Raw genomic sequence first — 25,230 nt, forward strand, 5'->3', positions numbered from 1 at the left:
CTTGAGACTGTGTCCCCTCCTTCTGTTGCTGGTTGCCTGGGAGAAGAGCCCAACCCCACCTGGCTACAGCCTCCCTTCAGGTAGCTTCAGACAGCAATGAGGTCACCTCTGAGTTTCCTCTTCTTCAGGCTAAACAAACCCAGATAGTGTGAAAAACTATGTGGGTATATTAGTGAAATGGAATGGTGCTCAGGGGTAGTGCAGGTGCTTCAACTGGACCTTCAAATGAAGCTTATTTAGCAAACCACAAGTCCTATGATGAGAGGCTGAGGGAGCTGGGGGTGTTAAGGAAAGGAGACTGGATGTGAGGAGGAAGTTGTTGGCAGAGAGAGTGATTGGCATTGGAATGGGCTGCCCAGGGAGGTGGTGGAGTCGCCATCCCTGGAGGTGTTCAAGAAAAGCCTGGATGAGGCACTTAGTGCCATGGTCTGGTTGATTGGACAGGGCTGGGAGCTAGGCTGGACTGAATAAGCTTGGAGTTATCTTCCAACCTGGTGGATTCTATGATTCTATGGATGGGTCACTTAGTGCCATGGTCTGGTTGATTGGACAGGGCTGGGTGCTAAGTTGGACTGAATAAGCTTGGAGGTCTCTTCCAACCTTCTTGCTTCTATGAACCACAATATCAACCAATGCCAATGGACTATCCAGTAGGAAAAAACAATGTGCAAACTAGGAACAAAAAAAAAAACCTCTGGCTATTTTCTCTGCTCTGGCACTATGGAAAAAAAAACCCTGCTTGATAATGAGAAATATTTTGTGCAGTTCCATTAGGATTTACATCCTTTAATGTGAGATAGACTTAAAAATCTATTTTTAACCAAAGAATCTTATTAAAATAAGAAGATTGCCTGGTTTACTGCTTGTAGTTGTTTCAAGCAGCGGTGGCTGATGATGCTCTTTATAAACAATAGGGAATAAATTTAAACAAGCTAAAAGATGTTTAATGTAAAAAAAAAAAAGGGGGTAAAAAAATATATAGAACCTGTAGCTTGAGAAGAAATATGTTGTTTTGAATTGCATATTTTACATGCAATTTATGCTGCAGTTTCTCTTCATTAAGCACATCTCGCAGATTTTTCAAAGCACCAGCATGAATATTATTAACATGTGTTAAAAATGTGTTTAAAATACTGCAGGATGCTTTGTGTTTCCAGCAAAAGTTGAGGTATAATGAAGCAGAGTGGTTGTATTTTCCATAGTGGTTTGAAGGCGGTGTTGATATATAAACCAGGCTCTGTGTGTGTGTGTGCACAGAGACATGCACTTATATATTGCTCTGGAGTTTGTGTTTTAATTAAGCTGAACTAGACCTTAGCAAGAACAGCTAATTCATAATTCTCTCATTCCTTTCTATAGGTTCTTATTAGTTAAAGAAGAAGGTGCAATTCATTCTGCAATGTGACATGTAGCAATAGCTGGCATCTCTTTTTGGGGTAGTTCTTTTCTTACCATTGCTTTTCTTGAGCTGCAGGAAGCTCAGAAAAAAACCCAAACTTGTAGCCTTCAGGTTTTTTCTCTGCAGTGCTTCCCTTTTCAATCATAGAATCAGGCAGAGTTGGAAGGGAGCACAAGGGTCATCTACTTCTAACCCCCCTGCCATGGGCAGGGACGCCTCATGCTAGATCAGGCTGTCTAAAGCCTCATCCAGCCTGGCCTTAAACACCTCCAGGGATGGGGCTTGCACCACCTCCCTGGGCAACCCATTCCAGGTTCTCACCACCCTGGTGCTGAAGAACTTCTTTCTGACGTCCAGTCTGAATCTACCCATTTTCAGCTTTACTCTGTTTCCTCCAGTCCTATAATTATCACAGTCTCACAGTATCATCAGGGGTGGAAGAGACCTCACAGATCGTCAAGTCCAACCCTTTACCACAGAGCTCAAGGCTAGACCATGGCACCAAGTGCCACGTCCAATCTTGGACCTGATAGCCTAAAAAGTTCCTCCCACAGCTTTCTTGTAGCCCCTTGAGATACTGAAAGGCCACAATAAGGTCACTTCGGAGCCTTCTCCTCTCCAGCCTAAACAGCCCCAACTCCCTCAGTCTCTCCTCACAGCAGAACAGCTCCAGCCCTCTCATCATCCTCATGGCCCTTCTCTTGACACCTTCCAGCACATCCATAGTCCTCTTGTAGCAGAGGCTCCAGAACTGGATGCAGTAGTCCAGCTGGGGTATCAACAGTGCAGAGCAGAGGGGGAAGATCACTTCCTTCACCCAGCTGCCCACACTTCTCTTGCTGCAGCCCAGGCTCTGGTTAGCTCTTTAGGCTAAGCCTTTTGCATCCATCTCTCAAAATTGCTTCTGGTATCAAGGTGCTCATAGAAATTATCAATAAGAGCATTCAGAGGACTTGAAAATTACCAAAATTAAAAACTTCTGGTCTTAGCAGCTGAGAAACTTCAATGTCATTGTATGAATCTTAGCCACAGGAACATCTCTATTTCAGTTTGCCTTCCCAGTGACAACCTTCACTGTTCAAAAAATGAAACATAAACAGCATATCAAACAAAAAATAAATGCATACTCAGGCTCAAATATAATAGTCTCAAGCAGCATCTTTTTGACACCTCAGGAGTGAGTCTTTGAAAGACACTCAGCATTGATTAAATTTCCTCCCACTGATGTAAATGGGAGTGTTATTAGGTCAGCAGCACTCTTCCACAAATCCTATCCTACTGCCTAATGTCAAGGACTTGCCTGAACTCTTCATCAGTAGCATGCTGGGATTTGGTCTACAGTGGATTGTTCAGAGAAAGCAAAATGTGTCTGTGGAGGTTTTCTACCCTTCAATGGAAAATGAAAAAAAACCCAAGGCTTTTTGTGTTTTCCATTTCCTTTTGCACAGAATCACAGAATTAATCAGTTTGTAAAAGACCTTGAAGATTATTAAGTCCAAACCATCACCTAATACCTGCTAATTAACTAAACCATGGCACCAAGTGCCTCATCCAGCCTCCTCTTAAACACCTGCAGGGATGGGGACTCCACCACCTCCCCAGGCAGCCCATTCCAATGCCAATCACTCTTGCTATAAAGAACTTCCTTCTAACACTCATCCTGAACCTGCCCTGGCACAGCTTGAGGTTGTGTCCTCTTGTTCTGTCACTGGATGCCTGGCAGAAGAGACCAACCCCACCTGGCTACGTCCTCCTTAGGTAGTTGTAGAGAGCAGTGAGCCATCTCTGTGAAAACAAACCCAAGAGGCATTGCTCTGAAAGGCTTTTCCAGTGTGCTGAATGTTAATCCTCATTCATTTCAGATTAGGAAATCAAACCACAGGACAACTTCTAATGCTCCTTCTGATGACACCTCTGTGGCTAAGCAATGTCTAGTTAAGTAGAGATCTAGCCAAATGGGAATTCTACAGTGAGAAGTTCCTACTAATGACAATATTCATTCTGGGACAGGCATATTGGAATATCTTACCTAAAAAAGGTCTATACATATAACACCAAGGCACCATATTTTCTCTAGAAGAAGCAGGCCACGTGTCATAAAAGGCACTTAAAAGACATGAAGCTCTTATTTCAACTAATGCTCTCCTGAGACCCCACCTGGAGTCTTGTGTGCAGTTCTGGAGCCCCCAACACAAGAAGGACATGAAACTGTTGGAGCAAGTCTGGAGGAAACCACAAGGATGCTCATAGGGCTGCAGCAGCTCTGCTATGAGAACAGGCTATGAGAGTTGGGGCTTTGCAGCCTGGAGAATAAAAGGCTTTGAGGAGACCTTGGAGTGGCCTTCCAGTATCTGAAGGGGGCTACAGGAGGGCTGGAGAAGGACTATTGACAAGGTCTTTAATGACAGGACAAAGAGGAATGGGTTTAAACTGGCAGAGGGGAGACTGAAACTGGATGTTAGGAAGAAGTTCTTTCCAGTGAGGGTGGTGAGATCCTGGCTTAAGTGGCCCAGGGAGGTTGTGGCTGTCCCCTCCCTGGAGATGTTCAAGGCCAGACTGGATGATGCCATGAGTGACCTGTTCTAGTGGGAGGTGTCCCTGCCTATGGCAGGGGTTTACTGTCCCTGGAGGTGTTCAAGAAAAGGCTGGATGAGGCACTTAGTGCCATGGTCTAGTTGATTGGACAGGGCTGGGTGCTAGGTTGGACTGGATGAGCTTGGAGATCTCTTCCAACCTGGTTGATTCTATTATCCCATGGTTCTATGATCTCTGAGGTCCCTTCCAACCTAAAGCATTCTATGATTCTATGACTAAAATCCTTCTCTATCTCAAAGTTTTCAGCAAATTGATGACAGAATCAGAGGGAATCCAGTACAGCAGGGGCTGCGAGAGACCCTGATGGAGATGATCTAGTCCAGCACTCCTCCTATATCAAGGTCACCCTTAGCAAATGGCTCAGGATCACAATGTCCAGGCAGGTTTGGGATCTCTCCTGCAAAAGAGACTCCACAACCCCTCTGGGTAGCCTGGTCTGACATTCTCAAAGTGAAGAACTTTTTCCTCTTTTTCAGACAGAACTATGATGTGCTTTGGTTAAGCTAAACAGGAGGATGCAAGAGTCACAGCAGAGCTGCAGGGCATGACCCAGAGAGCATAACTGGAGCAGGACTAAAGCATCCATTAGGAAAAAAACAAGAACACTTAAACTATTTATGTGCTGAAACAAAATGCTTTTGATTTCACATTTTTCCCTAAAATTCACATTTTCTGCAGCAGAAAAAGAAAAAAAAAAGGAAATAAATCTGAAAATCAGCTGAAATTTTGGGCTACATCTTGAGACTTGACACCATTTATTTGGGTTTGACTAATGTCCTGTTTATTATCTCAGGAAAGGAAAGAAGACTTCCTGCACTTCAGAACTAATGGTTATATGTCTCTGTTAGCCATGCAAGAAGAGGCCAAGGGTTGAGATTGATAAAATACCATCTGTCCTGTCTCTCCTTCCTCTTTAGCTAATAAATGGTCTCTCTTTCCCAACAAGTCATAGAAGAGCAGTCTGCAAATATTGCTTCATACCTAAATAACTATTAAAGCCAAACCAACTCAAGGAGGGGGCTTGCAAAAGGATGGAGTGCACTGTCCTAAGTGCAGGTCTCAAGGGAAGGAGGGAGAGGGATTGTTTGTTTGTTAACCTTCTATTTGTTTTATCATCTTAACTCTGTGTGTCTGTTTCACAAGTTGTTTGCTAAATTTTCAGCTGCTTGGCTTTCCTCTTTGCAACTGAAAGGTTTGCAAAGTCAGAAACACTCCACCTTGGGAAGTGAGGACTCCATTGCTGGTGCCAAACCAACCAGAAAGGGCTGATCTCCTTTGGAATCAGGGCTTTCAAAGAAGGGATTCCAGAGGCTTGGTAAGCAAAAGTTTCTCTCCTTAGAAGTATTGGTAATTCTGTGTTGATAAAAATCCAGTCTGCAAATAAACAGTTTTGAAGCAATGCTGGAATTAGTTGCATGCACAACTGGAAGGACCAGTTTCAATCAGCCAGACCTCTGTAAATCTACTGGCTGACACTGGAAGTGCTCCTAGCTATCCAGAATGAAGACTTCAAATTGGAGCAGATGCCAAGGCTTCAAGGGAATTTCCACCTGAGTTCAGTTCTGAAGCCAAACTTTGGATATGTCTGCTGTGCAACAAGCTGTGATATATCCATAACCAGATTCAACTACCCAAAAATAGATAAATTCAAATAATAGCAGTAGTGATAGTTCTAAATGAGCTTCAAAGCAGCCTAGCCCAGAGCCAGGCTGTAAAACACCCTGCTCTTCTCCTCGCTCAGTGAACCCTGCTTCAGCCCAAGTAAATCACAGAGCAGAATGAAAGTCCAGTCCAAATTAAAACACCACAGATGAATGATAGCCCCCAGGGCTTATGCAGTTAGCTGATTCTCCACAGGAACTCAAGCTCAGCCTCACCCCATCCTACTTCAGATTTTGGATATGTTACATCTACTACCTTAGATACCCACAAGGCTTTGTCCCCCCTCCTGTGGGCTGAAAAAGACACAGCTAATGGGTGGTTGGCCATGCTGGATCCCAGAGGCTGTATCTCAACCAGTTTGTAATTAAGCAAGGCAGAGCCTGTTGCTTGGCTCTGAGGGCAAATGGACATGATACACATCACATCCCTATGACTGCCTGGATTCCTTAAGAGGAGTGTGATGTCTGTTGGGGAAGAAATCTTGTTCTCAGCCAAAGCTGTGCCAGGGATGGTGCTGGTGGTGCAGGGGATGTGTGGCAAGCATGCACCTTGGGAATCTCTGTTGGTGTAGGCTAGGGCTGTGGATGGGTGATGGAAGCAAAACCAGGGGTAATGGGTTTAAAGTGGCAGAGGGGAGATTTAAAGCAGATGTTAGGAAGAAGTACTTTGCAGCGAGGGTGGTGAGACACTGGCACAGCTTGCCCAGGAAGGTTGTGGAGCACAGAATCACAGAATGTGATCAAAGATCATTCTGTGATTCTGTCATCCACAACCTCCCTGGAGGTGTTCAAGGCCAGGTTGAAGGAGATTTTGAGTGACCTGTTCTAGCAGGAGGTGTCGCTGCCTATGGTGGGGGGTTGGAACTGGATGATCTTTGAGGTCCCTTCCAAGCTAAACCATTCTATGAAACCAGACTCTTAACTTGGGTGATTTACATGATGATATTGCTGTGTGATCCAAAATCTAACTGTATTAAGCAAAAAGACTCTAATTAATAACAGTGTTTATAGGGCAGATTATTACTTTATTATTTCCATGAGCCTATGCTGACTTTGGTAACCTGGCAGAGTGTAAATCCATCAGCAGTGCTGTTTTCTGCACTGCATTGTCCTGGCAGCATGACTAAGTCTGGGCTTGAACAATCAGCCTGGGTTGCTTAAACTGGGATCCTTCAGAGGCTTTGCTCATGACATAGCTTCAGCATGAAGCATGAAGTGAGGAGTAGAAATGAAAGGATATTTATTGTAAAACAAGAGCGTTTGTTAGCACCAGCCTGGACATGTGACATTACTTGGAGAAGTGACAAGTCTTTTTAGACCAAGATTTCAGTGCTACACACTGGACTTGCTTGCTGCCTACTGCACTACCACTGCTGCTTACTCCCAAATCATTTATAGAAATGATCCAAGCCTCACAAGCTTTTCAAAGTATCCAAATATATTCCACTGCCAAAATAGAGATGCAGCCATAGTTCACAGCAAGTCATGAGCACAGTGGGTCATTTAATTTCCCCTCACCTTGTTCAAGCATCTTGGGTCTTCCCCTCTCTGGGTTGCAATGATATTTACATAGAAAAAGAGAATTGTTAAAGTTGGGAAAGACTCCTAAGATCACCAAGTCACAGAATCACAGATTTAACCAGGTTGGAAAAGACCTTTGAGATCATTAAGTCCAACCTCTTATCCAAAACCATCTAATCAAACAAACCATGGCACTAAGTGTCTCACCCCATCTCCTCTTAAACACCTCCAGGGATGGTGATTCCACCACTTCCCCTGGCAGCCCATTCCAATGCCAATCACTCTTGCAGTGAAGAGCTTCTTCCTAATGTCCAGCCTAAACTTGCCTGGTACAGCTTGAGACTGTATCTGCTCATTTCGTCACTGGTTGCCTAGGAGAAGAGACCAATGCCACCTGGCTACAACCTCCCTTCAGGCAGTTATAGAGAGCAATAATGTCTCCCCTGAGCCTCCTTTTCTCCAGGCATAACAACCTCAGCTCCAACCCAGCACTTCCATGACCACTAAACCATATCCCAGATAGCCCCAGCTCCAGCCCAGCACTTCCATGACCACTACATCATGTCCCAGACAGTCTCAGCTCAAACCCAGCACTTCTTTGACCACTACATCATGTCCCAGACAGCCCCAGCTCCAACCCAGCACTTCCATGACCACTAAACCTTGTCCCAGAGTGCCACATCTACAGGTGTTTTGAACACTCCAAGGGATGGTGAACTCCACCGCTTCCCTGGGCAGCCTTTCCCCACGCCTGCCATTGTACCTTTCCACCTTTTAGATCAGTATCACACAGTATCACAGTATCACCAAGGTTGGAAGAGACCTCACAGATCATCAAGTCCAACCCATTACCACAGAGCTCAAGGCCAGACCATGGCACCAAGTGCCACGTCCAACCTTGCCTTGAACAGCCCCAGGGACGGCGACTCCACCGCCTCCCCGGGCAGCCCATTCCAGTGTCCAATGACTCTCTCAGGGAAGAACTTTCTCCTCACCTCCAGCCTAAATCTCCCCTGGTGCAGCCTGAGGCTGTGTCCTCTCGTTCTGGTGCCGGCCACCTGAGAGAAGAGAGCAACCTCCTCCTGGCCACAACCACCCTTCAGGTAGTTGTAGACAGCAGGGCACATCAACCAAGAGGACAACAGCAGCTTTAAACCCAGATCATAGAACTATAGAATCATAGAATCAATCAGGTTGGAAGAGACCTCCAAGATCACCCAGGCCAACCTATCCCCCAGCCCCATCCAGTCGACTAGACCATGGCACCAAGTGCCTCATCCAGTCTTTTCTTGAAGACATCCAGGGACGGTGCCCTGGATGTTTACTCTCCTCTGCCAGGAAGCAATCACATCTCTGAGGTCTATACACAGCCTCAAATCCTTGAACTAAAAAGTTAAGGCAGCCTTTTCCCGGGGGAAAAAAAAAAGCTAACTTCATTTCTAAACCACATTTGATTTCCCTTTTCTAATCTCTCCGCAGCCTTTTTACACTGCTGCGTGCTTTAATTTTGCTTTCAGCCAGAAGTTTAAAAACTTTAGCTTCTAATAACTGAGGGGAGAAGGGGGGGGGGGGGGAAAATGGTTATTTAAAGATAACTGCAACTTGCTTAACATGCCAGACTATCATATGCTGCCTGCTTTGAAGCTGCAAATTAATGACGAGCAGGAACAGTGACTATCTTTCAGAGGAAACTGACCTCTTTCTAATGGCTCATCGCTAATGTCATCTGTCTGCTGCATCTCATTATGGGAATTTCACGGAGTAAGAAAGTATCTTAAGGCTGTGCACAAATAAAAAGGACCTTCTAGTACTGAGCACTTTGAAAATTTTTGATCTCTCCAAATACCTTCCTTAGATACTGGCTTCCCCCTTTTGTGCATGGCACGCTGCTTATGTCATCTATTCTCTGTGACTAATTATGTTAATTTTGTGCCATAAAAGTAACTGAAGGCTGTTAAGGAATAAAAGCTTTTGAGTGGCCTTATTTCATAAACACCCCTTTTGAACAAGGCGCATTTAGTCATATTTGCAGCAACAGAAAGAGTCTTGTGCTAAAAATACAACAAAGGCTCTTGAATATGGCCATTTATTCCTACTTTATTAGGTAATTTATGAAAAGTATGAAGGGAAGCCTTTTTGTTACTATAATTTGCATAAAGCTGGTGCCCCATTAATGAGATAACTTCCTGCCTTTTGTGTACCACCAGCTGGAAATAGAAATATAGGAACTTTTCTGTCTCCCAATTACTTAACCTGCTGAGTTCAGAGTTGGAGAGTAAACAGGATTCGTATCAGTCAAAGAAGTTGATTTCTGCTGCTCTATCTGAAATATTTTTATTTAATTAAGGAGCCAGTGGAATGAAACATTAAAAAATACACTCAGTGTCCATCAGCTGCAGGAGACCAAGCCTTTAGACCTGGGCTTCGATTTTGCACCTGTCTTTTTGTGCTGCCACTCACAATTAGTCGTGCTGCAGACTACATCCATCACGATGCGAGGCGGTCACGTAAACCCAACGGTCTGGAGGTATCTGGGTGCCAAGGGATGCAGATGGGCTCTAGACACCATTTTTATAGTCACCTAGAAACTCCACTGGCATCCAGCACCCAGACACTTTTGAAAATCCCATTAATTGCCTCTCTGGTGCCTAACACCTCAGAAATTCTGACCCGGGCGGAAAACTTTCTGCTCCACAAAGAAAAACGGAGGGAGAAGAATGTTCCTTACTGTGCTGGAAGGTCCAAATTATACCTAGAATCCATATCCAAGACATATCCTAAACACTTGCCTGAATACCCACCTTGGTCCCCCCTCCTCTCCTTCTTCCCAGGTGGAAGAAGTGTGGGAAAGCAGACAAAAGCCTTGGGGCCTCTCAGTCTATCACACAGACACCATATGTGGCCTTGTTTTGCAGCCTGCCTTGTCTTTGGTAAACACAGGCCAGGGATGCTAGGCATGTGCATCTCTCTTTTTTGGTGAAATAACTTAGGGTTGGTTCTAGAGGTGTTTTTATCTGTTGCTATTGGTCAAAGACACTCATCAAAATACTTAAAACCCTAGCCACCTTGTTTGTTTGCTGCTGCTGCTGCCTTTGTTTCGTCTGCTTAGTGCAGCCCTGACCCTGCCTGTCTGCTGCACTAAGCCAAGGGACTGAAATGGCTTGCCCCATGCTGGGATTCAGCTGCCCACTTGAGCTCAGCTGAGCCTGAGTCCATTTGACTCTGGCCAATTCTAGGCAATGATCTAGCAACAGGTTGCAGTTCCGGGACCTGCTGGGACCGCTGCTCCAGCCCGAGGGCAGACTCCTTTGCCACACACAGCACTCCATCAGATTGCTCCAGCCTACAAACATGCATCCTGCTTTGCCCAGCTGGCTGACCACTCCAATGACCTCCTGAGAGCCACGGAGGACTTGCCTCGTGTCCGTGGACCTTCTCAGCCAAGCTGCTCAATCGGAGCTACACAAGCAGCAAAGCCCTGCTGCACCATCACCATGTGGAAGGCCATTATGGGGCAGGGACTACACTTTTCCTCGTTCATGCTTCTACATATACTTTTGGATTACAAAGATTAACACTCTAACCAGGTAGCAAACTAAGTCTCTTCTCTGAAGTTTGTCAAAGTTTATGTTTAGCCTTTAAGCAGCAGTTTGTGCTACAAGATTCTCCAGTTGTAAACATTTTCTAAACCCTTTCCTAAGTCATTTAAATGTAATCTGACTGCACAGATACAGTCTGCAACATCAGTTTTACCAACCACACAATAGAATCTCTGTGTGTGTTAATTGGGGAAGTTTTCTTTCTACATCTAATAAACTAGATGATTATTTTGATATTGGCCTCATCACGATTCACTTCTAACCCAGGTTCAAACCCCTCTTTTACACACCCCTCTCTGTGCCCTCCTTGGCACAGAGATCAATCTGTCTTCAGCTTGGCTCACATGATGCAATGGTAGATGGATGATACACTGCTTAGAAGTAGACATTCACAGAATCACAGAGTTAACCAGATTGGAAAAGACCTCTAAGATCATTGACTCCAACCTATCACCTAACCCTTCTAATTAACTAAACCATGGCACTAAGTGCCTCATCCAGCCTCCTCTTAAACACCTGCAGGGATGGGGACTCCACCACCTCCCCAGGCAGCCCATTTCAATGCTAATCACTCTTTCAGTGAAGAACTTCTTAAGATTCAGCCTGAACCTGCCCTGGTGCACTTTGAGGCTGTGTCCTCTTGTTCTGTCACGGGATGCTTGGCAGAAGAGACCAATCCCACCTGGCTACAACCTCCTTTCAGGTAGTTGTAGAGAGCAGCATTAGTATTTTGGGGGTTTGGGGTGTTTTTGTTTGGTTGCTTTTTCTTCCAATCAATTTTCCATTTTAACAGCACCATTTTGACTGCTGGATTAGAGGCATTGTTTGTAAGGCTTCCAGCCTATGAGGACAGATTGAAAGAGTTGGGACTGTTCAGTCTGGAGAAGAGGAGGCTCCCAGGTGACCTTCTTGTGGCCTTCCAGGATCTGAAGGGGGCTACAAAAAAACTGGGGAGGGACTTTTTAGGCTGTCAGGGAGTGACAGGACTGGGGGGAATGGAGCAAAGTTGGAGATGGGGAGATTCAGACTGGCCATGAGGAGGAAGTTGTTCAGCATGAGGGTGGTGAGAGGCTGGAATCAGTTGCCCAGGGAGGTGGTTGAGGCTTCATCCCTGGAGGTTTAAGGCCAGGCTGGCTGAGGCTGTGGGCAGCCTGCTCTAGGGTAGGGTGTCCCTGCCCATGGCAGGGGGGTTGGAACTGGCTGATCCTTGTGGTCCTTTCCAACCCTGACTGATTCTATGAAGCTGTGGTATCTGAGAACCATTTTAGATAAGGTGATGACACAGCCATAAAATCAATGGACCAAGCTCCCTGTTGGGATATTTTTACACTATTTACAATTTCCAAATTTATTTCAAGTGCCTTAGTTATAATTAGGATAATGACAACTCCTTAGCAGTGTGCTAAAACATATGTAGGTTACCAAAAAAAACCCCAAAACATTTATGCCTATAATAAGACTTTGAATTTCAGCTGCAGACTCTTGGTGTAGTTGGAGGTCAGTTTGTTGGAGCATTGAAGCCTACCCAGTGGTCAGATTGCCTGATTAGCTACACCAGCCTGATCTGTTTAGTCTGAATAAAAGGCATCCTTTGATGGGGAACAGAGCCTGTGACAGGTTTGTACTCACCATATCCAGCTGCCACTTTTTGGTTGTACTTTAGGAGTACCCTTCTCTCCCATTACAGCAAAGCTGGCTCCATCACCATTCAAAGCTGAAAGAGGAAGAGGCAATAAAAATCATCTTTCAGACAACAAAATGGATTTAATCCTACTTTAAAGAGTCTTTTCACACTCTCCTGTGCATCTAAACAGATCGTTGCAAGCCTCACATCATCTGGTTTAAGTATGGATATGTTTAGAATAGCTGTAATGTAGTTGCCACTGGCACTTTGTGAGCTAAACCACAACTGCTGAGAGGCTACAGGTTGTCACAGGGAAGATCCTAATTACCCTACAAATTACAGCTAGATAAGATTCATCTCCTCTTGCTTGAGGCACTGGGCTGGGGAGCAATGTCTCCACAGGCTCCTTTCAGGGGCAGAAGAGATACATGGACACCTCTGGACAGGGTTTCACAACTCCTGTGGGCTGACTCATTCCCAGTTTAGATGTCTTAAGGACATGATTAGGAGATACGAGTTGAGACTCAGATTATATTAAGTCTAGGTTGCAGTTAACACAATTCAAAGTGTATCTGAAGAGGTGTCTGAATTTGAATCTTCAAGCAGTAGACCATCACCTGATTTCTTGCACGTTGCACTACAGCTTTTACCTGTGGCAACAAGCAAAGACAACAGAGTCTGTACACACCACCCTTCTGCCAGAGCTTTTTTTCCTGATGTAAGTGGCATTGAAAATATTGTGCAACAAAAAAAAAAAGGATTGTATGGGCAAGTGAAAGAAGATGAAAGAGGAGAGGAGAGGAGAGGAGAGGAGAGGAGAGGAGAGGAGAGGAGAGGAGAGGAGAGGAGAGGAGAGGAGAGGAGAGGAGAGGAGAGGAGAGGAGAGGAGAGGAGAGGAGAGGAGAGGAGAGGAGAGGAGAGGAGAGGAGAGGAGAGGAGAGGAGAGGAGAGGAGAGGAGAGGAGAGGAGAGGAGAGGAGAGGAGAGGAGAGGAGAGGAGAGGAGAGGAGAGGAGAGGAGAGGAGAGGAGAGGAGAGGAGAGGAGAGGAGAGGAGAGGAGAGGAGAGGAGAGGAGAGGAGAGGAGAGGAGAGGAGAGGAGAGGAGAGGAGAGGAGAGGAGAGGAGAGGAGAGGAGAGGAGAGGAGAGGAGAGGAGAGGAGAGGAGAGGAGAGGAGAGGAGAGGAGAGGAGAGGAGAGGAGAGGAGAGGAGAGGAGAGGAGAGGAGAGGAGAGGAGAGGAGAGGAGAGGAGAGGAGAGGAGAGGAGAGGAGAGGAGAGGAGAGGAGAGGAGAGGAGAGGAGAGGAGAGGAGAGGAGAGGAGAGGAGAGGAGAGGAGAGGAGAGGAGAGGAGAGGAGAGGAGAGGAGAGGAGAGGAGAGGAGAGGAGAGGAGAGGAGAGGAGAGGAGAGGAGAGGAGAGGAGAGGAGAGGAGAGGAGAGGAGAGGAGAGGAGAGGAGAGGAGAGGAGAGGAGAGGAGAGGAGAGGAGAGGAGAGGAGAGGAGAGGAGAGGAGAGGAGAGGAGAGGAGAGGAGAGGAGAGGAGAGGAGAGGAGAGGAGAGGAGAGGAGAGGAGAGGAGAGGAGAGGAGAGGAGAGGAGAGGAGAGGAGAGGAGAGGAGAGGAGAGGAGAGGAGAGGAGAGGAGAGGAGAGGAGAGGAGAGGAGAGGAGAGGAGAGGAGAGGAGAGGAGAGGAGAGGAGAGGAGAGGAGAGGAGAGGAGAGGAGAGGAGAGGAGAGGAGAGGAGAGGAGAGGAGAGGAGAGGAGAGGAGAGGAGAGGAGAGGAGAGGAGAGGAGAGGAGAGGAGAGGAGAGGAGAGGAGAGGAGAGGAGAGGAGAGGAGAGGAGAGGAGAGGAGAGGAGAGGAGAGGAGAGGAGAGGAGAGGAGAGGAGAGGAGAGGAGAGGAGAGGAGAGGAGAGGAGAGGAGAGGAGAGGAGAGGAGAGGAGAGGAGAGGAGAGGAGAGGAGAGGAGAGGAGAGGAGAGGAGAGGAGAGGAGAGGAGAGGAGAGGAGAGGAGAGGAGAGGAGAGGAGAGGAGAGGAGAGGAGAGGAGAGGAGAGGAGAGGAGAGGAGAGGAGAGGAGAGGAGAGGAGAGGAGAGGAGAGGAGAGGAGAGGAGAGGAGAGGAGAGGAGAGGAGAGGAGAGGAGAGGAGAGGAGAGGAGAGGAGAGGAGAGGAGAGGAGAGGAGAGGAGAGGAGAGGAGGGTGTTTCAAGGACCTGATAAAAGATTTGGAAGAAGAGGAAGAGAAATAATTCCAAGTATATGGTGTTTGCAATGGACTAATATGCTTGGAGTGTAGCAACTCAGGTAGGCTGGAAGCATGTAGAGGCTAAAAAAGTGTTGCTTTGGTTTTCTAGATGTGAAATATTCACAAAATGCCTGTGCTCTGCTGCAGAGAAACCTAAAGCACAAGTGTCATGCCAGAAGAGCAAGGTAAGCAGCTCTCTAAACATCTGCACTACCTAGAAGTGACTGTTTCCAAACCACCTGCACACAGCCATTTAGATTACAGATATAAAAGCATGTAGAAGAACTTATCTTTTGCTATTTCCTGCTTGAAATGTAGAAATGGTGGTAGGAGCATCTCACATGCAATGCTGGAGCATAAGGATATGTTCTAGACAGACCATTAGACAAAAACACCAAAAAAAACCAGTTCCACTCCTGACATTGAATAAAATCTTACTGATTCACATTTGTTTTACATTCAGATTCCAAGAATTTCCTTTTTTTATTCCTGGGTAAAGTATTCTTGACTTCCTTGCAAGGCAACTTCCCTTTTCTATTTCTCTTTCCCTTGATCTGAGTCCTTGCTAAGGGCTGTTCCACCACACCAGAGTAGGAAGAGGCTCTTCTGTGTTCCTCTCACAGGATGAGAGGGCATTGGGGGATGCCCGGAGGTGCTGCTCTTCACACCACAGACTGTTTGTACACCACCTGTTAAGACTCCTGCACCCTCTATGTTGGCTGTGCAAATGGACAACTATATGGGTTGGCCATAAATGTCATCTCCAAGTCTTGCTAAAAGCGTTTCCCAGCCCCAGCACAAGGACATAGAACTGTTGGAGTGAGTCCAGAGGAGGCCAGGAAAATGCTCAGAGGGCTGCATCACCACTCACACAAAGACAGGCCACAAGAGTTGGGGCTCTGCAGCCTGGAGAAGAGAAGGCTTCAAGAAAACCTTGTAGTAAAGTTCCAGCATCTGAAGGGGGATACAGGAGGGCTGGGAAGGGACTATTGACAAAGTCTTGTAACGACAGGATGAGGAGGAATAGGTTTAAACTGGCAGATTCAAACTAGATGTTAGGAAAAAGTTGTTTGCAGTGAGGATGGTGAGACACTGGCACAAGTTGCCCAGGGAGGTTGTGGCTGCTCTCTGCCTGGAGGTGTTCAAGGCCAGGTTGGCCCTTGAGTGACCTGTTCTAGTCACTGGACATGTCCCTGACTATGGCAGCAGTTTGGAACTGGATAATCTTTGAGAACCATTCCAACCTAAACCATTCTATCATTCTATGAGTAATGATGAGGAGAGGTGGTGTAACAGTGCAGGGTGCTTTTGCTCCTCTTCCATCTCCTTACTTCTGACCACAGCTTGCAAACCTCAGCGAAGTACTTACCTGGGAAGTATCTTTGCGCTGGGCTGGCCCAGGCTGGTCCCAGCTTTGTGGAGTTTTCCCCAATGAAAGGTCAGCTGCTGTGGAGAGAGGAAAAGATAAAATATATCATACCAATAAATATGCCTTGAAAGATTTGGGGTGTTGGGTGTGTGAAAATCAGTAGAATATCAGTCTGTATAAAACCAGAAATAGAAGAAGAAACATTTTGGGTGTTGGGTGTATAAAACTCAGTGGAATATGAGTCTATATAAAACTTGAAATAAAAGAAGCCCACTGGCCTATTTAATGGGACTAGTCATTAAAGGCATGAGAGCTAAGGAAAAAGAAAGAAAGCCTAATGAGGGATTAAAAAATGAAGAATTAAAAAGAGTAAGACCTCCAAAAAAAAGAAGACCAAAAAAATCCACCCTCCTTCTCCATGCCCACCAGCCCAGGGCTAGCTTAATTAAAGCCAAACCTGAAATCTGCAAGAATAAAGAAATAAACAAGCTAAATGTGTTATTTTTGTCCCCCTGTTCCTGGCTTTCTCATTCTCTGTGATTGGTTTTGTTCTCCAACAGACTAATGTGCCCTTGTGGCCAAGAAGGCCAATGGGATCCTGGGGTGTATTAGGAAGAGTGTGTCCAGCAGATCAAGGCAGGTTTTCCTTCCCCTCTACTTTGCCATGGTGAGACCTCATCTTGAATACTGTGCTCAGTTTTGAGCTCCCCAGTTGCAGAGGGACAAGGATCTGCTGGAAAGGGTCCAGCAGAGGGCTAAGAGGATGATGAGGGGACTGGAGGGCATGGCTTATGAGGAGAGGCTGAGGGACCTGGGACTTTTCAGTCTGGAAAAAAGAAGACCGAGAGGGGATTTGATAAATGCTTATAAATATCTGAGGGCTGGCCAGGAGGGGGGTACAGGCTCTGCTCACTGCTCCCTGGGATAGGACAAGAAGCAATGGGTGTAAATTGCAGCAAAAGAGGTTTCACCCCAACACAAAGAGGAACTTCTTTACTGTGAGGGTCCCAGAGCACTGGAACAGGCTCCCCAGAGAGGTTGTGGAGTCTCCTTCTCTGCAGACTTCCAAGGCCTGTCTGGATGTGTTCCTCTGTGATCTGTGTTAGATAGGATTGTCCTGCTCTGGCAAGGGGGTTGGAATTGATGCTCTCTTCAGGTCCTTTGCAAGCCTTAACATCCTGTGAGCCTGAACAGCCTCTTGCTTGGTTGTGATGCTCTGCCTCATTTGGGCAAGCGCCTCACTTCGCTGGGCGAAGTCAGAAAACGAGCGAAGGTGCAGCTCTGATGAGCACCGTCCTGAGCTGCCAATAATTAGCTAATCTTTACAGCACGCAGCTTAAAGGGGGCAGCACTAATTGGACAACGCTTTCTTGACTCTCTTCCCCCAGCACTTCAACGATAAATCATTCACCAAAGACTGATAAAAGAACTAAAGCGATGGATTGGCTTCTCCCCTCGCCCTCCTTTCCCCACCCTGCTCCGCAAACCAGCTGTCTGCGGCTGGTATTAAGCGAGGAGTTAGGAGGTTGTTCTGTCTCTTTACAGTGATTTCAGAGACCAGAGGGGGAAAAGTTTGAATTGACAAATATTTTCTACATTCCTACTGGTAACTCCGAGGCCTGTTTTCAGGGTGGGTTCTCCCCCTCCCCTCCCTTGTCTGTTACAAGTTATGATGTGTGGATGAAGGCTTTTTCCCATGCAGTAATGACTGTATACTGAGATTTCAAGGGGCTGTTCATGACAATCCCATTTTCTGTGTAATTTCATGGTTGTCTTCTTGAATGAAGATATTGGCTGCTCTGAAGCAGGAGGTCAGATGCTCCTGCTCCCTTTCAGTATTGTTCCGGAGTATGTTTCCTTTCAGCTGATGAAAAGTAATTCATCATTTACACCCTTGAATTCTGCCAGCGTGGGTTTGGGTTTTTTTTTTTCCCTTTTTTGAACAACTTTTCTTTCCCCCTGGTACCTTGGGCCCATGAAAGAGATAAATAGGTTCAATACCACGCTGGGCCCCGGATCCTGGGAGCAGGTTCGGCCTCGGAGCCCCTAAGCTGCCCCTTTCTCATGATGGAGTTTGTCACCTTTCTACCTCTGGAAGTCAAATCCTGTCGACTCAGCCATCTCTCAGCCTCTCTGAAGTGGCTTTGGCACCCACTGGGGCATGCGAGCTTAAAATTGATTTTTTTGGTTGTTGTTAGGTGGGGTTTTTTTTTGTGTGTTGTGTTGTTTTTGTTTGGTTTTAAAGATCTGTCAAGTTCCCTTAAGGGAGCGGGCAGACAGCCGCCCGGCCCCGCGGCCCCTGGCCGAGCGCTCCGCGGCTAACAGGCGCCCGAGGACCTGCCGCGGCGGGGGCCAGGGGCCCCAGCTCCTGCCGCCTCGGCATGGCAGCGCTGCTGAGAAGCTGGCCCGCAGCCCGCCCAGCCTTCCTGTCCTTGCGGGGAGCCTTTTCGCTTTGCTTCGCCTTTGCTGGCTCCTTTTCACTTTTCCTTAAAAACAAACAAACAAACAACTTCTTTTTTTTTCTTATTTTCCTTCTCTTCTCTTTTCCTTTTTTCTCTCTCATTTTCCCCTTTCCCTCTCCCCTCCTTTTGCTCATTTCTACTCCCCTTCTTTTGACCTTTTTTTCTCTCTTCTTTCCCCCCCTTTTCTCCCTCTTCCTTTCCCCCTTTTTCTCTCTCCTTCTTTTACCTTTTTACCCTTTTTCCTTTTCCTCTCTGCTCTTTTCCCCCCTTTCCTCTCTCCTCCTTTCCCCCTTTTTCTCTCTCCCTCTTTTACATTTTAAGACTTTTTTCCTTTTCCTCTCTCCACCTTTTCCCCTTTTCCTCTCTTCTTTTTCCTCTTTTTCTCTCTCCTTTTTCTCTCTCCTTTCCCCCCTTCTTTCATTTTTTCCCTTTCCTCTCTCCTCCTTTTACCCTTTCCCTCTCTCCTCTTTTTGCCCTTTTTCTCTCTCCTTCTTTTACCTTTTCCCTTTTTTCCTTTTCCTCTCCCTTCCTATTTTTCTTTTCCTCTCTCCTCCTTTTCCCCTTTCCTTTTTCTCTCTCCTCTCTTTTTCCCGTTTCCTCTCTCTTCCTATTTTTCTTTTCCTCTCTCCTCCTTTTCCCCTTTTCGTCTCTCTTCTCCTTTTCCTCTGTTGTTATTATCCTTTGTGTTTTCTCTTCTTTACTTTGCTTACAAGAAGCCGAGACACGAACTGAAATAGTGGCATCCCACGTGGCTGGGGTGTGCATTACAACCAGTGATGCTCAGATCCTGATGCTCAGGACAAGAGGGCAGTGTCCCACAAGTGATGCTTTGAACCCAGGTAGAGTTTCCACCTGTAGTTCCACCACGCTGTGCAAATAATGCATTGCAGCCATGGAATTATAGGCTGGTTTGTGTTGAAAGGAATAGTTAAAAGTCATCTAGTTAACCCCACCTCCCACAGTAAGGACATCTAGTGAAATTCTCCCCTCACAGTAAGCAGGGACATCCCCAACTAGATCACACTGCTTACAGCAATGCCCCCTAAACCCTCTAAAATCAGTAGACACACAGGGGAGGTTCTGATGCAAAGGGACAAAACATGAAGATTTTCAGCTGCTGGTATCAGAGAGTGGAGTATATTCTAGATAATGATTATTCTTTAGTCACTGATATGCATGGTTGCAGCAAAAGGCATTTAAAAGCAGGACTCTTAATTGGAGTAAATGAAAACCCCTTTGCAGAGTGAAGTTTCAGTCCCTAGAACCCCAGGTGCCAGAGGCTGCCTTGGTGCTACCCAAAAGCAGGCAGAGGTAGAGGCTTCACCTCCCTACCCTGGTACCATCAAGTAGCCTCACAGGCATCTCTGTGAGCATTTCAGAACTCGAGCAGGTAAACAGAATTAATTCTGATGGAAAGAGCTGTCAGCAGATTAACTCACTGCAAGGCAAGGAAAAGTGTGTTACAGGAACGCCTCTGAAAGGAGCTGAGTCTAAAGCCACACATTCAGAGCAGTGATTCTGAGTTATTCCATGTCATGCATTCCCAGGCACAAGAAGAGTCAGAAATATACTCCCTTAGTTATTTAATTTTCTGGTAACTCTTTTTTCCTTTGGAGGAGTCTCTTAGAAGAGCAAATAATCTTTCCACCTGATCAGCTCTTGCAGACTTTTCACAGAATCACAGCATTTCTTAGACTGGAAAAGACCTTCAAGATCATCGAGTCCGATCATTAGTTCCACACTGACAAGTCCTTGACTAAACCAAATCCCTCAGCACAACATCTGATCACTATGAATCGCCACATCCTGCTGCCGGGAGGGGGGGCTAAGATGTGGAATGTTGCCTGGAATATTACTGTATGGCTCCCCCTTCCTTTTCCTGCAAGCGCTTGTTTGGAACAAAAATATTCATTATCAATAAGACAGTGGCAGTGGGCAAAAGGATTGGTTAATTTGCTGCTGTAGTGACAGCAGGGGGAGCAAAAAAATCACTGCATCAGGGGGGAAATTCATAATAACAGTGGCTATTAAAAAACAACCTCACACCTCTGAAAAGAAAGAGACTTTCTGAATTGAAAAAAAGCCCAACACAATTCTTGGCTACATTTATTATCCTCCAGCCAAGCTAAAGCTGCAGGTTAGGCCAAACTTTGCTGTGCAAACCCCTGAGCAGAGGCAAACAGCAGCTAAGAGAGATTACAAGCTTGGAGTGGAAGTCATGAGAATCTCAAGGTTTATTTAACTCGTGAGTGGAGTGCTGGGAGCCCTTCTTGAAGCCAAATGAGACAATGAAGATTTGCAGCTTGTCATATGTATTAGTATTTTGTTGTAACTGCATCTTGCAGTGCAGGGGAGGAAACTGCTGCCCACCTTACTAAATCACACAGAATGCCAGCAGAGTGGTGGTTAGGTGATCCTCTAGTTCAACCCTCCTGCTAAAGCAGGGTGGCCAGGATCACAACATCCAGGGGAGGCTGGAAGTTGTCCGGAGAAGATGACTCCACAACCTCTCTGGGCAGCCTGCTCCAGGGTTCCAGCACCCTCACACCAAAGAATCTGTATCCTCATCTTCAGATGCAACCTCCTGTCTTCCAGTTTGTGCCTGTTGCCCCTCACCTTGTCACTGGGCACTACTGAAAAGAGGCTGGTCCCATCCCATCCTCTTGCTCGCTGGCTTTTAGTTCTTGCTCAGCATTGAGAAGACCTCCTCTCAGTCTGCTCTTATCCAGGCTAAACAGCTCCATGCCAAGAGGCATGGCTGGAGCCAGACCTCTTGATGCTTTGCCTGTGATAACTTAGGGTTAAAAGGGCACACAGCCCTGGTCCAAACACTAACCCAGGAGTAAGTAATACAAGACTCAACAAGATTAACTTAGTTACCTCAGACACTTGAGGTACATCTACACTTGCTGCACACTTGTATCCACTCTTTTTTTCCTCTCTAAAGTTATGGGCTACTTCATTGTGTTTTGTGGCTATAGGCCATGATCAATGCTATCATTAGGTCTGGTTTTCATAGTGTGTTTGTGTGTTTGTCTGTTTGAATTCAGACTGCTTGGTTTCCATCCCTTATTGTAAATCAGGTCATATTAAATGCTTACAGAATGAGCATTGTGATATTTGCCCTGTGTCAGTTCTTCAGGTGAGGATACACATTGCAATAGAAAGGAAAATACTCCTCCTTTACTTGAAAGCTTTCCACCTGCCTGCCCATCCATCCACCTATCCATCCACCTATCCATCTGCTCATCCACCTCTGTGCATTCCCACACAAAATGAAAACCTGCTAAGCAAACTCATTACATCTTTGTCCACACCATCCTGATTTGTGGAACTGTTTTGCCTTTCAACTCTCTGAAGTACATTCACAAGATGTTATTATCACCTCCATTTTTTTTTCACCCCTGCAGTTATCATTCAGTGTTTCTTTTTGCTTCCCTAATGAAGCTTTTGCTTATTTTACATACCCTTTCAACTGCTCCACCTTACCAGACTTTGTGTATTTTATTTTCTCCCAACACCTTGTGCTTATTGCTTATCTTACTCTTTACTATACAACCCTACTTAGCCACATTGGGCATTGTTACCTTTATCCTTCTTTAGACTTAAACCAGGATGAATTTCAAATGTCCTCCAACTGTTTCTGAAATATATTCCAATTTTCTTCAGTAGATTTACCATACATTAGAATAAAATCCTGATAAAGAATTCCTTAGCACACTTTGCATTCCCTCCAAGTCAGGCTGCCATAAGGCTTACATTGCCTTTTTTTTTTTGGCTCCTCAAAATAAAATACTTAAAATCAAATGATGTCACTGGATCTTTTCATACCTCTCAACACCTTTTGTTCCTTCTGGCTCAAAAGTTAGGATTAACTGGAAAGGTTTCTGAGAGACAATTCAACAAAGCACACAAGAAACTGGAGGCTATCTCCTGTTACCTTTAAAGACATGAGTATTCCCTCCCTGCCTTTACCTTCTTGCTATCAGTAATGTCATCTGTGTCCTGGGCTGCAGCAAGAGAAACATGGCCAGCAGGGCAAGGGAGGGGATTCTGCCCATTTACTCTGCTCTCCTCAGCCCCTACCTCGAGTCCTGTGTGCAGTTCTGGAGACCCCAACACAAGAAGGACATGGAAGTGTTGGAGTGGGTCCAGAGGAGGCCACAAGGATGTTGAGAGGGCTGCAGCAGCTCTGCTATGAGGACAGACTGAGAGAGTTGGGGCTCTGCAGCCTGGAGAAGAGAAGGCTTCGAGGAGACTTTGGAGTGGCCTTCCAGTACCTGAAGTGGGGCTAGAAGAAGGCTGGGGAGGGACTATTGACAAGGTCTTGTAATAACAAGATGAGGAGTAATGGGTTTAAACTGGCAGAAAGAGATATTAAGAAGAAGTTGTTTGCAGTGAGGGTGGTGAGACACTGGCACAGGTTGCCCAGGGAGGTTGTGGAGGACAGAATTGCAGAATGCAATCAAAGACAATCACATTCTGTAATTCTGTCATCCACAGCCTCCCTGGAGGTGTTCAGGACCAGGTTGGATGAGGTCTTGAGCCACACCTTCTAGTGGGAGGTGTCCCTGCCTACAGTGGGGCATTGGAACTGCATCCAACATCTTTTAATTCCCTTCCAACCTAAATCATTGTATGATTCTATTCAGTGATTCTACAGACAATTCATCAAAGCACATAAGAAACTGGAGGCTATCTTCTGTTACCTTTAAAGACATGAGTATTCCCTCCTTGCTTTTACCTTGTTGCTGTCAATAATGGAGTTCTGATGCTCTCAAAGGCCTCTCTCACTGACAAGCAAAGACCTAAGAGTTCATAAAATCACTGAATCACCATGAAATCCAGGTTGGCAAAGCCACTCAGGATCACCAAGACCAACCTGGAACCCTACTCTACAAGATTCACCTTAAACCATAGCCCTAAGCACCACATCCAAACCACCCTTAAACACAGCCAGGGTTGGTGACTGCACCACCTCCCTGGGCAGCTCATTCCAGTCCCTGAGCACTCTCTCCCTGAAAACTTTTTTTCCTAGTGTCCAATCTAAACCTCCCTACTCTCAACTTGAGGTCTTATTCTGTCTCCAACTACCTGTGAGCAGAGCCCAGCAGCAGCCTCTCCACAATGTCCCTTCAGGTAGCTGGAGACAGTAATAAGCTCTCCCCTCAGCCTCTTCTTTTTCACACTAACCATCCCCAGCTCCCTCAGTCACTCTTCATAAGATTTATTCTGTAGGCCCTTCCCCAGCTTCACTGCCCTCCTCTACACCTCCTCCAGCACCCAACAGTTCAAAGAAGCATTCAGAACACCACCTGACTACCTCCATCGTGCTCAGCTCTTATCAGAACCAACAGCGCTACGTCAGCCAAAATACTTGCAGCGTTTCCTTCTCATCTCCCAGGAATATTGATAGGGCTCCTCCTCCCTCTACCCTGTCTCTCCACAAGCCCCAGAAGAGTATCTCCAAACCTCAATTTCTTGCCTCAACCCTATCTGTGTTGTTCCACCAGCATCATGCTTATCCTTGATACTCATAGTTAACATTGATAAGTCTTTGATGTAATAAATCCTTGATACAGTATCATACTTATCCCTGCTATGATACAATCAAAAATGAAAGCAGGAACTTAAGATACAGAGTAAAATATATTACTTGCCAATTTGCCACAGTAACTTTTCATCATTACTCCAAAATTACTTTTTAATGCAAAGAGTAGTTCCAATCACATAGAGGCCCACATGATTCAGATACTATCATAATCACAATTAGATTACATTACTGCAATCAGGAATGGAGATCATTAAGAGAAAGAATATAAATTGCTTTAGTTTTACAAGTACTGAGCTAGCAAAATTATAATTAATCTCCATTTATAATCTTTTCTTTCATAGAACTGCAAAGCATGCTACTTTTTTTTAGGCCATCAATACAAATTAGAACTAAGTAATAAAGCCCTAACTACTACTACTACTCTGCAGTTCTCAGTCGTGGAAACTTTCACATGAGGTTTAGGAGGTTCTTCAGGCAAGCAGTGCCCTGAGCACAGAGGGAGGTTTGGGTTTTTTCAGTGCAATAAGTTTGGCCATTTCCAAAGGGAGTTTGCTGTTTATAACATAAAATGCAATCAAAACTGTCTATCCTTTTTCCAAGCAATGGGTAAGGAGGCTGCTGCTGAAATTGGATGATCTGTTTTGTGAGAGATGAGACAATAATGACTTAGCAGAAGAGGAGGGGAGGGGGGAACAATCCAACCACTCAACAGTGCACAGATTCCAGATAACAGGAGTTTGGAGAACATCCAGTGAAAACCAAGTATCTAATGCTTCCAGGAGGTGTGAGGTGGCAGACAAAGCTCCTCTGACTCCAGCATGCATGGCCACACTGAGAACACACAGCTCAGATGGAAATTTCTGCCATGTGTGCTCTTCCTCCACTTTCATTCTCCATTCTCTGGTTAAGGCTTTAAAGAAGCCTTGTAGTAACCTTCCAGTATCTGAAGGGGACTACAGGAGGGCTGAAGAGGGACTATTTACCAGGTCTTGTGATTACAGGAGGAGGATTAATGAGTTTAAAATTGCAGAGGAGAGATATAAACTGGATATAAAGAAGAAGTTCTTTCCAGTGAAGGTAGTGAAACACTGGCACAGGTTGTCCAGGGAGGTTGTGGATGCTCCCTCCCTGGAGGTGTTCAAGGCCAGGTTGGATGAGGCCTTGAGTAACCTAGAATCATAGAATGGTTTAGTTTGGAAGAGACCT

The sequence above is a fragment of the Pogoniulus pusillus genome, chromosome 2 (genome assembly GCF_015220805.1).
Source record: "Pogoniulus pusillus isolate bPogPus1 chromosome 2, bPogPus1.pri, whole genome shotgun sequence".
In the NCBI taxonomy this organism is placed as follows: domain Eukaryota; kingdom Metazoa; phylum Chordata; class Aves; order Piciformes; family Lybiidae; genus Pogoniulus; species Pogoniulus pusillus.